Consider the following 18,965-nt stretch of genomic DNA (forward strand, 5'->3'; position numbering starts at 1 on the left):
CTAATATTTAAGTATAAAGTCGATTTTCGTGTATATACACACTTATCAATCGATAATGAGTTGCTTCAAATCATTAAATTCACATATTTAAGTTAATTAACCTTCTTCATCGCACTGAAGTGGACGTAAATCCATAACGGCAGTTAATTTGGAAGAATTCCACAACCTAATATTTTAGTATAAATTCGATTTTCTTGTATATACACATTTATCAATCGATAATAAGTTGCTTCAAATCATTAAATTCACATATTTAACTTAATTAACGTTCTTCATCTTACTCGAGTGGACATAAATCCATAACGGCAGTGAATTTGCAAGAATTCCACAACCTTATGTTTAAGTAGAAAGTCGATTTTCTTGTGTTTATACAATAACCTTGTGTTTATACAATAACCTAACAACCTAATATTTAAGCATAAAGACGATTTTCTTGTATAAACACATTTATCAATCGATAATGAGATGCTTCAAATCATAAAATTCACATATTTAAGTTAATTAACCTCTTTCATCGCACTGAAGTGGACATAAAGCCATAACGGCAGTTAATTTAAAAGAATTCCTCAACCTAATATTTAACTATAAAGTCGATTTTCTTGTATAAACGCATTTATCAATCGATACTGAGATGCTTCAAATCAGTAAATTCACATATTTAAGTAAATTAACCTTCTTCATCGCACTCAAAAGGACATAAAGCCATAACGGTAGTTAATTTAAAAGAATTCCTTAACCTAATATTTAAGTACAACGACGATTTTCTTATATAAACACATTATCAATCGATAATGAGATGCTTCAAATCATAAAATTCACATATTTAAGTTAATTAACCTTCTTCATCTCACTGAAGTGGACATAAAGCCATAATGGCAGTGCACTTGGAACAATCCCGATATCTTATATTTAAGCATAAAGTCGATTTCATTTATCAGTCGATAATAAGTTGCTTCAGATCATTAAATTCACATATTTAAGTTAATTAACCTTCTTCATCTCACTGGTGTGGACATAAAGCCATAACGGCAGTGAGTTTGCAAGAATTCCACAACCTTATGTTTAAGTATAAAGTCGATTTTCTTGTATAAAAACATTTATCAGTCGATAATAAGTTGCTTCAAATCATTAAATTCACATATTTATGTTAATTAACCTTCTTCATCACACTGAAGTGGACATAAATCCATAACGGCAGTTAATTTGTAAGAATTCCACAACCTAATATTTAAGTATAAAGTCGATTTTCTTGTATATACACATTTATCAATCGATAATAAGTTGCTTCAAATCATTAAATTCACATATTTAAGTTAATTAACCTTCTTCATCTTACTCGAGTGGACATAAATCCATAACGGCAGTGAATTTGCAAGAATTCCACAACCTTATGTTTAAGTAGAAAGTCGGTTTTCTTGTAAAAACACATTTATCAATCGATAATGGGTTGCTTCAAATCATAAAATTCACATATTTAAGTTAATTAACCTTCTTCATCGCACTGAAGTGGACATAAAGCCATAACGGCAGTGAATTTGCAAGAATTCCACAACCTTATGTTTAAGTATAAAGTCGATTTTCTTGTATAAACACATTTATCAATCGATAAAAAGTTGCTTCAAATCATTAAATTCACATATTTAAGTTAATTAACCTTCTTCATCGCACTGAAGTGGACATAAATCCATAACGGCTGTTAATTTGCAAGAATTCCACAACCTAATATTTAAGTATAAAGTCGATTTTCTTGTATAAACACATTTATCAATCGATAACGAGTTGCTTCAAATCATTAAATTCACATATTTAAGTTAATTAACCTTCTTCATCTTACTCGAATGGACATAAATCCATAACGGCAGTGAATTTACAAGAATTCCACAACCTTATGTTTAAGTAGAAAGTCGGTTTTCTTGTAAAAACACATTTATCAATCGATAATAAGTTGCTTCAAATCATTAAATTCACATATTTAAGTTAATTAACCTTCTTCATCTTACTCGAGTGGACATAAATCCATAACGGCAGTGAATTTGCAAGAATTCCACAACCTTATGTTTAAGTAGAAAGTCGGTTTTCTTGTAAAAACACATTTATCAATCGATAATGGGTTGCTTCAAATCATAAAATTCACATATTTAAGTTAATTAACCTTCTTCATCGCACTGAAGTGGACATAAATCCATAACGGCAGTTAATTTGCAAGAATTCCACAACCTTATGTTTAAGTATAAAGTCGATTTTCTTGTATAAAAACATTTATCAGTCGATAATGAGTTGCTTCAAATCATTAAATTCACATATTTAAGTTAATTAACCTTCTTCATCGCACTGAAGTGGACATAAATCCATAACGGCAGTTAATTTGCAAGAACTCCACAACCTAATATTTAAGTATAAAGTCGATTTTATTGTATAAACACATTTATCAATCGATAAAAAGTTGCTTCAAATCATTAAATTCACATATTTAAGTTAATTAACCTTCTTCATCTTACTCGAGTGGACATAAATCCATAACGGCAGTGAATTTGCAAGAATTCCACAACCTTATGTTTAAGTAGAAAGTCGGTTTTCTTGTAAAAACACATTTATCAATCGATAATGGGTTGCTTCAAATCATAAAATTCACATATTTAAGTTAATTAACCTTCTTCATCGCACTGAAGTGGACATAAATCCATAACGGCAGTGAATTTGCAAGAATTCCACAACGTTATATTTAATCATAAAGACGATTTTTTTGTATAAACACATTTATCAATCGATAATGAGATGCTTCAAATCACTAAATTCACATATTTAAGTAAATTAACCTTCTTCATCGCACTGAAGTGGACATAAAGACATAATGGCAGTTAATTAACTTTCTTCACCTCACTGAAGTGGACATAAAGCCATAACGGCAGTGAATTTGCAAGAATTCCACAACCTTATGTTTAAGTACAACGACGATTTTCTTGTATATACACATTTATCAATCGATAATAAGTTGCTTCAAATCATTAAATTCACATATTTAAGTTAATTAACCTTCTTCATCGCACTGAAGTGGACATAAATCCATAACGGCAGTGAATTTGCAAGAATTCCACAACCTAATATTTAAGTATAAAGTCGATTTTATTGTATAAACACATTTATCAATCGATAATAAGATGCTTCAAATCATTAAATTCACATATTTAAGTTAATTAACCTTCTTCATCGCACGAAGTGGACATAAATCCATAACGGCAGTGAATTTGCAAGAATTTCACAACCTAATATTTAAGTATAAAGTCGATTTTCTTGTATATACACATTTATCAATCGATAGTGAGTTGCTTCAAATCATTAAATTCACATATTTAAGTTAATAAACCTTCTTCATCTCACTGAAGTGGACATAAAGCCATAACGGCAGTTAATTTGCAAGAATTCCACAACCTTATGTTTAAGTACAACGACGATTTTCTTGTATATACACATTTATCAATCGATAATGAGTTGCTTCAAATCATTAAATTCACATATTTAAGTTAATTAACCTTCTTCATCGCACTGAAGTGGACATAAATCCATAACGGCAGTTAATTTGCAAGAATTCCACAACCTTATGTTTAAGTATAAAGTCGATTTTCTTGTATAAACACATTTATCAATCGATAATAAGTTGCTTCAAATCATTAAATTCACATATTTAAGTTAATTAACCTTCTTCATCTCACTGGTGTGGACATAAAGCCATAACGGCAGTGAATTTGCAAGAATTCCACAACCTTATGTTTAAGTATAAAGTCGATTTGTATATACACATTTATCAATCGATAATGAGATGCTTTAAATCATTAAATTCACACATTTAAGTTAATTAACCTTCTTCGTCGCACTGAAGTGGACATAAATCCATAACGGCAGTTAATTTGCAAGAATTCCACAACCTTATGTTTAAGTACAACGACGATTTTCTTGTATATACACATTTATCAATCGATAATGAGATGCTTCAAATCATTAAATTCACATATTTAAGTTAATTAACCTTCTTCATCGCACTGAAGTGGACATAAATCCATAACGGCAGTTAATTTGCAAGAATTCCACAACCTTATGTTTAAGTACAACGACGATTTTCTTGTATATACACATTTATCAATCGATAATGAGTTGCTTCAAATCATTAAATTCACATATTTAAGTTAATTAACCTTCTTCATCTCACTGTAGTGGACATAAATCCATAACGGCAGTTAATTTGCAAGAATTCCACAACCTAATATTTAAGTATAAAGTCGATTTTCTTGTATATACACATTTATCAATCGATAATAAGTTGCTTCAAATCATTAAATTCACATATTTAAGTTAATTAACCTTCTTCATCTTACTCGAGTGGACATAAATCCATAACGGCAGTGAATTTGCAAGAATTCCACAACCTTATGTTTAAGTAGAAAGTCGGTTTTCTTGTAAAAACACATTTATCAATCGATAATGGGTTGCTTCAAATCATTATATTCACATATTTAAGTTAATAAACCTTCTTTATCTCACCGAAGTAGACATAAAGCCATAACAACAGTTAATTTGCAAGAATTCCACAACATTATGTTTAAGTACAACGACGATTTTCTTGTATAAACACATTTATCAGTCGATAATAAGTTGCTTCAAATAATTATATTTACATATTTAAGTTAATTAACCTTCTTCATCTCACTGGTGTGGACATAAAGCCATAACGGCAGTGAATTTGCAAGAATTCTACAACCTTATGTTTAAGTATAAAGTCGATTTTCTTGTATATGCACATTTATCGATCGATAATGAGATGCTTCAAATCATTAAATTCACATATTTAAGTTAGTTAACCTTCTTCATCGCACTGAAGTGGACATCAGGCCATAACGGCAGTTAATTTGCAAGAATTCCACAATCTTATGTTTAAGTACAACGACGATTTTCTTGTATATACACATTTATCAATCGATAATGAGATGCTTCAAATCATTAAATTCACATATTTAAGTTAATTAACCTTCTTCATCGCACTGAAGTGGACATAAATCCATAACGGCAGTTAATTTGCAAGAATTCCACAACCTTGTGTTTAAGTACAACGACGGTTTTCTTGTATATACACATTTATCAATCGATAATGAGTTGCTTCAAATCATTATATTCACATATTTAAGTTAATTAACCTTCTTCATCTCACTGTAGTGGACATAAATCCATAACGGCAGTTAATTTGCAAGAATTCCACAACCTAATATTTAAGTATAAAGTCGATTTTCTTGTATATACACATTTATCAATCGATAATAAGTTGCTTCAAATCATTAAATTCACATATTTAAGTTAATTAACCTTCTTCATCGTACTGAAGTGGACATAAATCCATAACGGCAGTGAATTTGCAAGAATTCCATAACCTTATGTTTAAGTATAAAGTCGATTTTCTTGTATATACACATTTATCAATCGATAATGAGTTGCTTCAAATCATTAAATTCACATATTTAAGTTAATTAACCTTCTTCATCGCACTGAAGTGGACATAAATCCATAACGGCAGTTAATTTGCAAGAATTCCACAACCTAATATTTAAGTATAAAGTCGATTTTCTTGTATAAACACATTTATCAATCGATAATAAGATGCTTCAAATCATTAAATTCACATATTTAAGTTAATTAACATTCTTCATCGCACTGAAGTGGACATAAATCCATAACGGCAGTTAATTTGCAAGAATTCCACAACCTAATATTTAAGTACAACGACGATTTTCTTGTATAAACACATTTATCAATCGATAATGAGATGCTTCAAATCATTAAATTCACATATTTAAGTTAATTAACCTTCTTCATCTCACTGAAGTGGACATAAAGCCATAACGGCATTGAATTTGCAAGAATTCCACAACCTTAGGTTTAAGTACAACGACGATTTTCTTATATATACACATTTTTCAATCGATAATAAGTTGCTTCAAATCATTAAATTCACACATTTAAGTTAATTAACCTTCTTCATCGCACTGAAGTGAACATAAATCCATAACGGCAGTTAATTTGCAAGAATTCCACAACCTAAGATTTAAGCATAAAGTCGATTTTCTTGTATAAACACATTTATTAATCGATAATGAGTTGCTTCAAATCATTAAATTCACATATTTAAGTTAATTAACCTTCTTCATCTCACTGAAGTGGACATAAAGCCATAACGGCAGTGAATTTGCAAGAATTCCACAACCTTATGTTTAAGTACAACGACGATTTTCTTGTATATACACATTTATCAGTCGATAATAAGTTGCTTCAAATCATTATATTCACATATTTAAGTTAATTAACCTTCTTCGTCGCACTGAAGTGAACATAAATCCATTACGGCAGTTAATTTGCAAGAATTCCACAACCTTAGGTTTAAGTATAAAGTCGATTTTCTTGTATATACACATTTATCAATCGATAATGAGATGCTTCAAATCATTAAATTCACATATTTAAGTTATTTAACCTTCTTCATCGCACTGAAGTGGACATAAATCCATAACGGCAGTTAATTTGCAATAATTCCACAACCTAATATTTAAGTGTAAAGTCGATTTTCTTGTATAAACACATTTATCAGTCGATAATAAGTTGCCTCAAATCATTATAATCACATATTTAAGTTAATTAACCTTCTTCATCGCACTGAAGTGAACATAAATCCATAACGGCAGTTAATTTGCAAGAATTCCACGACCTAACATTTAAGTATAAAGTCGATTCTCTTGTATAAACACATTTATCATTCGATAATAAGTTGCCTCAAATCATTATATTCACATATTTAAGTTAATTAACCTTCTTCATCTCCACAACCTTATAATTAAGTATAAAGTCGATTTTCTTGTATATACACATTTATCAATCGATAATGAGATGCTTCAAATCATAAAATTCACATATTTAAGTTAATTACCCTTCTTCATCGCACTGTAGTGGACATAAAGCCATAACGGCAGTAAATTTGCAATAATTCCACAACCTTGTGTTTAAGTATAAAGTCGACTTTCTTGTATATACACATTTATCAATCGATAATGAGATGCTTCAAATCATAAAATTCACATATTTAAGTTAATTAACCTTCTTCATCGCACTGAAGTGGACATAAATCCATAACGGCAGTGCATTTGGAAGAATTCCGTTATCTTATATTTAAGCGTAAAGTCGATTTTCTTGTATAAACGCCTTTATCAATCGATAATGAGTTGCTTCAAATCATAAAATTCACATATTTAAGTTAATTAACCTTCTTCATCGCACTGAAGTGGACATAAAGCCATAACGGCTGTGCATTTGGAAGAATTCCGTTATCTTATATTCAAGCGTCAAGACGATTTTCTTGGATAAACACATTTATCAATCGATAATGAGTTGCTTCAAATCATTAAATTCACATATTTAAGTTAATTAACCTTCTTCGTCGCACTAAAGTGGACATAAATCCATAACGGCAGTTAATTTGCAATAATTCCACAACCATTTATTTAAGTATAAAGTCGATTTTCTTGTATATACACATTTATCAATCGATAATGAGTTGCTTCAAACCATTAAATTCACATATTTATGTTAATTAACCTTCATCAGGAGACCTGCACCAGGAGAAGGCGAACCCGATACCCCAATCGATGACGATAGAGCAGACGTTCCATTGCCCGGCCATGACGAAGTTCGAATAGCAGTTGCCCGCCTGAAGAACAACAAAGCGGCAGGGGCCGACGAACTGCCGGCCGAGCTATTCAAACACGGCGGCGAAGAACTGATAAGGAGCATGCATCAGCTTCTTTGCAAAATATGGTCGGATGAGAGCATGCCCAACGATTGGAATTTAAGTGTGCTATGCCCAATCCATAAAAAAGGAGACCCCACAATCTGCGCCAACTACCGTGGGATAAGCCTCCTCAACATCGCGTACAAGGTTCTATCGAGCGTATTGTGTGAAAGATTAAAGCCCACCGTCAACAAACTGATTGGACCTTATCAGTGTGGCTTCAGACCTGGTAAATCAACAACCGACCAGATATTCACCATGCGCCAAATCTTGGAAAAGACCCGTGAAAGGAGAATCGACACGAAAAGGAGCTGCCTTTATGCCGCGATGTCTGAATTTGGTATCCCCGCAAAATTAATACGGCTGTGTAAACTGACGTTGAGCAACACGAAAAGCTCCGTCAGGATCGGGAAGGACCTCTCCGAGCCGTTCGATACCAAACGAGGTTTCAGACAAGGCGACTCCCTATCGTGCGACTTCTTCAATCTGCTGCTGGAGAAAATTATTCGAGCTGCAGAACTTAATCGAGCAGGTACAATCTTTTATAAGAGTGTACAGCTGCTGGCGTATGCCGATGATATTGATATCATCGGTCTCAACACCCGCGCCGTTAGTTCTGCTTTCTCCAGACTGAACAAGGAAGCAACGCAAATGGGTCTGGCAGTGAACGAGGGCAAGACGAAATATCTCCTGTCATCAAACAAACAGTCGTCGCACTCGCGACTTGGCACTCACGTCACTGTTGACAGTCATAACTTTGAAGTTGTAGATAATTTCGTCTATTTAGGAACCAGCATTAACACCACCAACAATGTCAGCCTAGAAATCCAACGCAGGATTACTCTTGCCAACAGGTGCCACTTCGGACTGAGTAGGCAATTGAAAAGTAAAGTCCTCTCTCGAAGAACAAAAACCAAAATCTATAAGTCGCTCATAATTCCCGTCCTGCTATATGGTGCAGAGGCTTGGATGATGACAACAACCGATGAGTCGACGTTGCGAGTTTTCGAGAGAAAAGTTCTGCGGAAGATTTTTGGTCCTTTGCGCGTTGGCCACGGCGAATACCGCATCCGATGGAACGATGAGCTGTACGAGATATACGACGACATCGACATAGTTCAGCGAATTAAAAGACAGCGGCTACGCTGGCTAGGTCATGTTGTACGGATGGATGAAAACACTCCAGCTCTGAAAGTATTCGACGCAGTACCCGCCGCGGGAAGCAGAGGAAGAGGAAGACCTCCACTCCGGTGGAAGGACCAAGTGGAGAAGGACCTGGCCTCGCTTGGAATATCCAATTGGCGCCACGTAGCGAAGAGAAGAAACGATTGGCGCGCTGTTGTTGACTCGGCTATAATCGCGTAAGCGGTGTCTACGCCAGTAAAGAAGAAGAAGAAGAACCTTCTTCATCGCACTTACAACCTTATGTTTAAGTACAACGACGATTTTCTTGTATATACACATTTATCAATCGATAATGAGATGCTTCAAATCATTAAATTCACATATTTAAGTTAATTAACCTTCTTCATCGCACTGAAGTGGACATAAATCCATAACGGCAGTTAATTTGCAAGAATTCCACAACCTTGTGTTTAAGTACAACGACGGTTTTCTTGTATATACACATTTATTAATCGATAATGAGTTGCTTCAAATCATTATATTTACATATTTAAGTTAATTAACCTTCTTCATCTCACTGTAGTGGACATAAAGCCATAACGGCAGTGAATTTGCAAGAATTCCAAACCTAATATTTAAGTACAAAATCGATTTTCTTGTATAAACACATTTCTTCTTCTTTACTGGCGTAGACACCGCTTACGCGATGATAGCCGAGTCAACAATAGCGCGCCAGTCGTTTCTTCTCTTCGCTACGTGGCGCCAATTGGATATTCCAAGCGAAGCCAGGTCCTTTTCCACTTGGTCCTTCCAACGGAGTGGAGGTCTTCCTCTTCCTCTGCTTCCCGCCGCGGGTACTGCGTCGAATACTTTCAGAGCTGGAGTGTTTTCATCCATCCGGACAACATGACCTAGCCAGCGTAGCCGCTGTCTCTTAATTCGCTGAACTATGTCAATGTCGTCGTATATCTCGTACAGCTCATCGTTCCATCGAATACGATATTCGCCGTGGCCAACGCGCAAAGGACCATAAATCTTTCGCAGAACTTTTCTCTCGAAAACTCGCAACGTCGACTCATCGGTTGTTGTCATCGTCCAAGCCTCTGCACCATATAGCAGGACGGGAATTATGAGCGACTTATAGATTTTGGTTTTTGTTCTTCGAGAGAGGACTTTACTTTTCAATTGCCTACTCAGTCCGAAGTGGCACCTGTTGGCAAGAGTAATCCTGCGTTGGATTTCTAGGCTGACATTGTTGGTGGTGTTAATGCTGTTTCCTAAATAGACGAAATTATCTACAACTTCAATGTTATGACTGTCAACAGTGACGTGAGTGCCAAGTCGCGAGTGCGACGACTGTTTGTTTGATGACAGGAGATATTTCGTCTTGCCCTCGTTCACTGCCAGACCCATTTGCGTTGCTTCCTTGTTCAGTCTGGAGAAAGCAGAACTAACGGCGCGGGTGTTGAGACCGATGATATCAATATCATCGGCATACGCCAGCAGCTGTACACTCTTATAAAAGATTGTACCTGCTCGATTAAGTTCTGCAGCTCGAATAATTTTCTCCAGCAGCAGATTGAAGAAGTCGCACGATAGGGAGTCGCCTTGTCTGAAACCTCGTTTGGTATCGAACGGCTCGGAGAGGTCCTTCCCGATCCTGACGGAGCTTTTCGTGTTGCTCAACGTCAGTTTACACAGCCGTATTAATTTTGCGGGGATACCAAATTCAGACATCGCGGCATAAAGGCAGCTCCTTTTCGTGCTGTCGAAAGCAGCTTTGAAATCGACGAATAGGTGGTGAGTGTCGATTCTCCTTTTATGGGTCTTTTCCAAGATTTGGCGCATGGTGAATATCTGGTCGGTTGTTGATTTACCAGGTCTGAAGCCACACTGATAAGGTCCAATCAGTTTGTTGACGGTGGGCTTTAATCTTTCACACAATACGCTCGACAGAACCTTATATGCGATGTTGAGGAGGCTAATCCCACGGTAGTTGGCGCAGATTGTGGGGTCTCTTTTTTTATGGATTGGGCATAGCACACTTAAATTCCAATCATTGGGCATACTTTCGTCCGACCATATTTTGCAAAGAAGCTGATGCATGCACCTTATCAGCTCTTCGCCGCCGTATTTGAATAGCTCGGCCGGCAATCCATCGGCCCCTGCCGCTTTGTTGTTTTTCAGTCGGGCAATTGCTATTCGAACTTCTTCATGGTCGGGCAATGGAACGCCTGCTCCATCGTCATCGATTGGGGTATCGGGTTCGCCTTCTCCCGGTGTTGTGCTATCACTGCCATACAGCAGGTTGGAGAAGTGTTCCCTCCATAATTTAAGTATGCTCTGGGCATCGGTAACTAGATCACCTTGGGGGGTTCTACAGGAGTATGCTCCGGTCTTGAAACCTTCTGTAAGCCGCCGCACCTTTTCGTAGAATTTTCGAGCATTACCCCTGTCGGCCAGCTTATTGTGCTGTTCGTACTCACGCATTTCGGCCTCTTTCTTCTTCTGTCTGCAAATGCGTCTCGCTTCCCTCTTCAACTCTCGGTATCTATCCCACCCCGCAGGTGTTGCGGTCGATCGTAACGTTGCGAGGTAGGCAGCCTGTTTTCTCTCCGCTGCGACACGGCACTCCTCGTCGTACCAGCTGTTCTTTTGCACTTTCCGAAAACCAATGGTTTCGGTTGCAGCTGTACGTAAGGAGTTTGAAATGCCGTCCCACAGTTCCCTTATACCGAGTTGTTGACGAGTGCTCTCAGAGAGCAGGAGTGCAAGCCGAGTAGAAAATCGTTCGGCTGTCTGTTGTGATTGCAGCTTCTCGACGTCGAACCTTCCTTGTGTTTGTTGGCGTGCGTTTTTTGCTGCACAGAGGCGGGTGCGAATTTTGGCTGCAACAATATAGTGGTCCGAGTCGATGTTAGGACCTCGGAGCGCACGCACATCTAAAACACTGGAAACGTGTCTTCCGTCTATCACAACATGATCGATCTGGTTGGTAGTTTTTCGATCCGGCGACAGCCAGGTAGCTTGATGTATCTTCTCTAGTACTACAGATAACCATATTTCGGGCCCCGGCGAAGTCGATCAGCCTCAAATCATTTGGGGATGTTTCCTCGTGGAGGCTGAATTTACCGACCGTAGTGCCAAAGATACCTTCTGTGCCCACCCTGGCGTTGAAGTCGCCAAGCACGATTTTGACATCGTGGCGGGGGCATCTCTCATAAGTGCGCTCCAAGCACTCACAAAAGGCATCTTTGGTCACATCGTCCTTCTCTTCCGTCGGGGCGTGGGCGCAAATCAGCGATATGTTGAAGAACCTCGGTTTGATGCGGATTGTGGCTAGACGTTCATTCTCCGGATTGAATGATAGTACTCGGCGACGGAGTCTCTCTCCAACCACGAATCCAACACCAAACTTGCGCTCCTTTATATGGCCACTGTAGTAGATGTCACAAGGACCTACTCGTCTCTGTCCTTGTCCCGTCCATCGCATTTCTTGGACGGCGGTGATGTCAGCCTTTATCTTTACGAGGACATCAACCAGCTGGGCAGCGGCACCTTCCCAATTAAGGGACCGGACATTCCAGGTGCATGCCCTCAAATCGTAGTCCTTATTTCGTTTGCCATGGTCGTCACCGAAAGGGGGGTTTCTCATCCGAGGCTTATAGTTGATTTTCATTGGGGGTGTTTTTTAACGTGGCGGGTCCCAAACCCAGCACACAACCCTATGCAGGGGATGTTTCGCCTTCTCACGTTAGCTCGCCTTCAAACGGATGTTCTTAGGCTACCCAGAGGATACTTGGTCAAAGACCGGAAGTCGTGAGCTGCTTGAGTCACATGTAAAAGAATCGTTTCTGGCCACTCCCAAGTGAATGGCAATCTGAGAACTTTCCTCAATTGCGTGAACTTCTACACAAGACTCCATCCTCCTAACACATTTATCAATCGATAATAAGATGCTTCAAATCATTAAATTCACATATTTAAGTTAATTAACCTTCTTCATCGCACTGAAGTGGACATAAAGCCATAACGGCAGTGAATTTGGAAGAATTCCGTTATCTTATATTTAAGCATAAAGACGATTTTCTTGTATATACACATTTATCAGTCGATAATGAGATGCTTCAAATCATTAAATTCACATATTTAAGTTAATTCACCTTCTTCATCTCACTTGAGTGGACATAAACCCATAGCGGCAGTGAATTTGCAAGAACTCCACAACCTAATACTTAAGTATAAAGTCGATTTTCTTGTATAACCACATTTATCAATCGAAAATGAGTTGCTTCAAATCACTATATTTACATATTTAAGTTAATTAACCTTCTTCATCTCACTGTAGTGGACATAAAGCCATAACGGCAGTAAATTTGCAATAATTCCACAACCTTGTGTTTAAGTATAAAGTCGATTTTCTTGTATATACACATTTATCAATCGATAATGAGATGCTTCAAATCATAAAATTCACATATTTAAGTTAGTTAACCTTCTTCATCTCACTGGAGTGGACATAAAGCCATAACGGCAGTGAATTTGCAAGAATTCCGTTATCTTATATTTAAGCATAAAGGCGATTTTCTTGTTAATACACATTTATCAGTCGATAATAAGTTGCCTCAAATCATTATATTCACATATTTAAGTTAATTAACCTTCTTCATCGCACTGAAGTGGACATAAATCCATAACGGCAGTTAATTTGCAATAATTCCACAACCTTATAATTAAGTATAAAGTCGATTTTCTTGTATATACACATTTATCAATCGATAATGAGATGCTTCAAATCATAAAATTCACATATTTAAGTTAATTAACCTTCTTCATCTCACTGAAGTGGACATAAAGCCATAACGGCAGTGAATTTGCAAGAATTCCGTTATCTTATATTTAAGCATAAAGACGATTTTCTTGTATATACACATTTATCAGTCGATAATGAGTTGCTTCAAATCATAAAATTCACATATTTAAGTTAATTAACCTTCTTCATCTCACTGGAGTGGACATAAAGCCATAACGGCAGTGAATTTGCAAGAATTCCACAACCTACTATTTAAGTATAAAGTCGATTTTCTTGTATAAACACATTTATCAATCGATAATGAGTTGCTTCAAATCACTATATTCACATATTTAAGTTAATTAACCTTCTTCATCTCACTATAGTGGACATAAAGCCATAACGGCAGTAAATTTGCAATAATTCCACAACCTTGTGTTTAAGCATAAAGACGATTTTCTTGTATATACACATTTATCAATCGATAATGAGTTGCTTCAAATCATTAAATTCACATATATAAGTTAGTTAACCTTCTTCATCTCACTGGAGTGGACATAAAGCCATAACGGCAGTGAATTTGGAAGAATTCCGTTATCTTATATTTAAGCATAAAGACGATTTTCTTGTATATACACATTTATCAGTCGATAATAAGTTGCTTCAAATCATTAAATTCACATATTTAAGTTAATTAACCTTCTTCATCGCACTGAAGTGGACATAAATCCATAACGGCAGTTAATTTGCAAGAATTCCACAACCTAATATTTAAGTATAAAGTCGATTTTCTTGTATATACACATTTATCAATCGATAATGAGATGCTTCAAATCATAAAATTCACATATTTAAGTTAATTAACCTTCTTCATCTCACTGGAGTGGACATAAAGCCATAACGGCAGTGAATTTGGAAGAATTCCGTTATCTTATATTTAAGCATAAAGACGATTTTCTTGTATATACACATTTATCAGTCGATAATAAGTTGCTTCAAATCATTAAATTCACATATTTAAGTTAATTAACCTTCTTCATCGCACTGAAGTGGACATAAATCCATAACGGCAGTTAATTTGCAATAATTCCACAACCTTGTGTTTAAGTATAAAGTCGATTTTCTTGTATATACACATTTATCAATCGATAATGAGATGCTTCAAATCATAAAATTCACATATTTAAGTAAATTAACCTTCTTCATCTCACTGGAGTGGACATAAAGCCAAAACGGCAGTGAATTTGCAAGAAGTCCGTTATCTTATATTTAAGCATAAAGACGATTTTCTTGTATATACACATTTATCAGTCGATAATGAGTTGCTTCAAATCATAAAATTCACATATTTAAGTTAATTCACCTTCTTCATCTCACTTGAGTGGACATAAACCCATAGCGGCAGTGAATTTGCAAGAACTCCACTAACTTATATTTAAGTGTAAAGTCGATTTTCTTGTATATACACATTTATCAATCGATAATGAGTTGCTTCAAATCATTATATTCACATATTTAAGTAAATTAACCTTCTTCATCTCACTGGAGTGGACATAAAGCCATAACGGCAGTGAATTTGCAAGAATTCCGTTATCTTATATTTAAGAAAAAAGACGATTTTCTTGTATATACACATTTATCAGTCGATAATAAGTTGCTTCAAATCATTAAATTCACATATTTAAGTTAATTAGCCTTCTTCTTCGCACTGAAGTGGACATAAATCCATAACGGCAGTTAATTTGCAATAATTCCGCAACCTTATAAATAAGTATAAAGTCGATTTTCTTGTATATACACATTTATCAATCGATAATGAGATGCTTCAAATCATAAAATTCACATATTTAAGTTAATTAGCCTTCTTCATCTCACTGAAGTGGACATAAATCCATAACGGCAGTTAATTTGCAATAATTTCACAACCTTATGTTTAAGTATAAAGTCAATTTTCTTGTATATGCACATTTATCAATCGATAATGAGTTGCTTCAAATCATTAAATTCACATATTTAACTCTTCAATTCCCAGTGTCACCTGTAGGTGACACAAGTTTGATATTTTTTTTCTACCACACGGAAATTTAATTTTTAAATTCTGCCACTATTGTAGCAAAGCCTATTAATAACACTAATTATTATTTTTTTCTGGCAACACTAGTCAAACGGCATTTGTCAAATTCGTTCATTTGTTTAGCGCGATACTTGAACAGTCTGAGTTTGTGTGATTTCTTGCGATATAAAGTGAAATAAAAATGCCTAGATCGTAAGTAAAGATTATTTTGTTATTACATATAATAACCAAATATATAAGCTGTAATACAAATATATTTTACAATAAAAATAACTTGTCGTATCATTGCTATAACTTTGGAAATATGCCGTGGCACCTGCAGGTGACACTGGGCAATATAATAACTTTACTGTTGTTTGAATTCATAAGTAAATAATAAGAAGAGTATTGTTTATAATAGGGCTTGTTGCTATGCGGTGATGTTGCTTTATAGCTTGTTTACGTATTACATGTTGACGCTATATGAAATTTCCGAGGAGTTGGAGGCCGGGGACGACCCAGGCGATATTATTTTATTTCCTCCTGATGATGGTGCGGTAACGGACGAAGACAGTGGGGATAAAAATGAAGCTGATATTCTTCTTCTTTCTAGTCGCATGCTTCGATCTCAAGTAGAAATACAAAAGAGACCTTCCATCTCTGGAGACAATTGTTTAGATAATCTGGAAGAAGAAGGGGAAGAAGCACCGAAAAAAAAGGAAAAAGGAAAATACTATAAAGAAATGGTACAGCAATGTCAGCAATACTTCTTAGTAACGTGTGCCACTACTAGTATACTTACTTGGTATATAAATATATTTAGTATACTTATGAGCTGGATAATAAATAAAATGCACTGATTTTTAATTTTCACACTCGTTAAATTTATCGTTGTATTTATTCAGTTTATCCTATATGGATCGGTACACTTTTTATTAGTTGTTTAGTCTTTTGTATATGAAACCCACTGCTGCACACTGTTGGCGAAAGGCGAACTCGTTGGGTGCGTCACTCCCGTCACTTGGCGGTTTGTTGGAGGAAAAATTAAATTGCGGTTTGTTGCGGTGCGAATTAAAAAAAGAATATCGCGAACGACTGCCTTGTTTCACGGATGAAAACGGTAAGAAGGTAATCCCGGTCGAATCAATCCCTTTTTATGGTTTGGGTGGTGAAATTAGCTGACATTACGAGTCGTCTCGTTGATGATCGTATGGTTGTTGTGTTGCAGTGTTGTAGTAATGATCGGTGTTTGATGCGTGTGTGTGTATTGGGGTATGCTGTGAGCTGTTGTGTGATGAGGTGTTGTGACGTGATATGATGTGATGTGTGGTGATATGTGGTGATGTGATGATGTGATGTGGGATGCTGCAGAACGCTCATAGCTCATGTGAACATCCCGGCCCCCCTAGGCGAATTAATCGGCTAGGAGCCGTTGCAGCTGTTGCAATGTGTTTAGTACAGCGCTCAACCCTGTTGAGCGTCGTTGTTGCTGACGATGAGCGTGGCGTGGCGGAGATGGCCGTCTACGTGTTGCGGTTGTTTGGCTGCTTCGTCGTCGCCGGGTAGCATCGCTGCGTGGTCTGATACGGGCGTTGGTGCTACTTTCCGACGGATTGGCTTCGGCGGGGAAAACGATGAAATAGAGTGTGATGGGGCCTCTGGCAATATTGACAGGCGCCGTCGGCCCAGCACTCTATGGTGGCGTGGCCATCTGCCAGGCAGGTCATGCAATGCCCATGGGCTCTTGCAACCTGTTGCCGCTGAGCAGGCTTCATGCTCTTGAAAATGGAGCATCGTTTCAGGGCGTGTGGGCGATGGCACAAGCTGCAACCTGGAGGCCCCTGAGGCTCCAATAGCTGCTCCTCTCTCATCTCCCGGACTGCTTCGGCGGATGGCGGTGGTCGCATAACCCTGGTCCTTGGAGCGGCAACTGGTGCAGCCGACGCTTTGGGTATAGCGATTTCGGACCTGACGGTGTTGGAGGCGGTTTGGATCTCCTCTACGTCCATTTCTATGGGAATATAGAATTGTAATTAAATTGATTTTGTTTATAATATTAGCATGTAGTTGTTGTAGCTACATATCTATACATATGCATGTATATGTTTGTATAATAAATTGATTTTCAACGCGCTTGGTTGAATTTATTTTTTGTACGGATCATAAAGCGGGTTATTTTCGAATTAGCGGAATTGGTTTATTATTTTTCGATTACTTTTGCGTGTTATTTTGCGGTTTTGGTTGAAGTTGTTCTTCGCCGTTTGGAAGAAAACACAGTTTGGTGACTGGTCGAGTTAATATGCCGGTTTGTGTTCGCACATCGACTACTCTTATGTGACCATCTGATCCTCGATGAACCTTTTCAATGCGGCCTAGTCGCCATTCTGTTGGAGGAAGGCATTCGTCCTGTATGATTACGCATTCTCCTGCCTTGGCTTCCTTCTGGGCCGTTTTCCAGCGATATCTCTTATGGAGATCTTTGAGATAGTCTTCCTTCCATCTGTGGCTGAATTCGTGATGGAGAATCTTGATTCTTTCCCATCGATTTATTAAACTGAGTGAGTCTCCTTCTGTCTCAGGTATGGCGAGAAGAGGAGCTCCTCTGAGGAAATGACCTGGTGTAAGAGCTGTGAAATCGGAGGGATCTTGCGAGAGTGATGATATAGGTCTTGAATTTAATACGGCTTCGATACGAGTGAGTAGTGTCGTAAACTCCTCATAATTGAATTTATGATTACCGGCCGTTTTCTTTAAATGGGACTTAAAGCTTTTTACTGCTGATTCCCAAAGTCCGCCCATGTGTGGAGAACATGGAGGTATAAATTGCCAATCGATCCCTTGGGGTGCATATTTATTAACTATTTCAGGGGAGACTTCTTTCATGAAGTTTATAAACTCCTTCTCGGTTGCTCTTTGGGCTCCGACAAAGTTTTTCCCATTATCGCTCATTATTTTTGAAGGAAATCCGCGTCGTCCGACAAAGCGTGCAAATGCTGCAAGAAAAGCCGCAGTGGTCAGATCTGAACAAAGCTCGAGGTGTACTGCCTTTGTCGTAAAACATACAAAGACAGCCACATACCCTTTTCTAAATGAAGAAGACCTTAACATGGAGGCCTTTATCTGGAAAGGTCCAGCAAAATCAACCCCAGTGATGGTAAAGGGTAGAGCATAGT

General features: G+C 37.0%; 1 pseudogene; it reads right to left on the reverse strand.

Moving 5' to 3' along the window:
* Positions 1-16,568: 16,568 nt before the first annotated feature.
* On the reverse strand, positions 16,569-18,391 carry LOC115066442 (uncharacterized; annotated as a pseudogene).
* Between the last annotated feature and the right edge of the window lie 574 nt (positions 18,392-18,965).

The sequence above is a fragment of the Bactrocera dorsalis genome, unplaced genomic scaffold, assembly GCF_023373825.1.
Source record: "Bactrocera dorsalis isolate Fly_Bdor unplaced genomic scaffold, ASM2337382v1 BdCtg132, whole genome shotgun sequence".
Taxonomy (NCBI): Eukaryota; Metazoa; Arthropoda; class Insecta; order Diptera; family Tephritidae; genus Bactrocera; species Bactrocera dorsalis.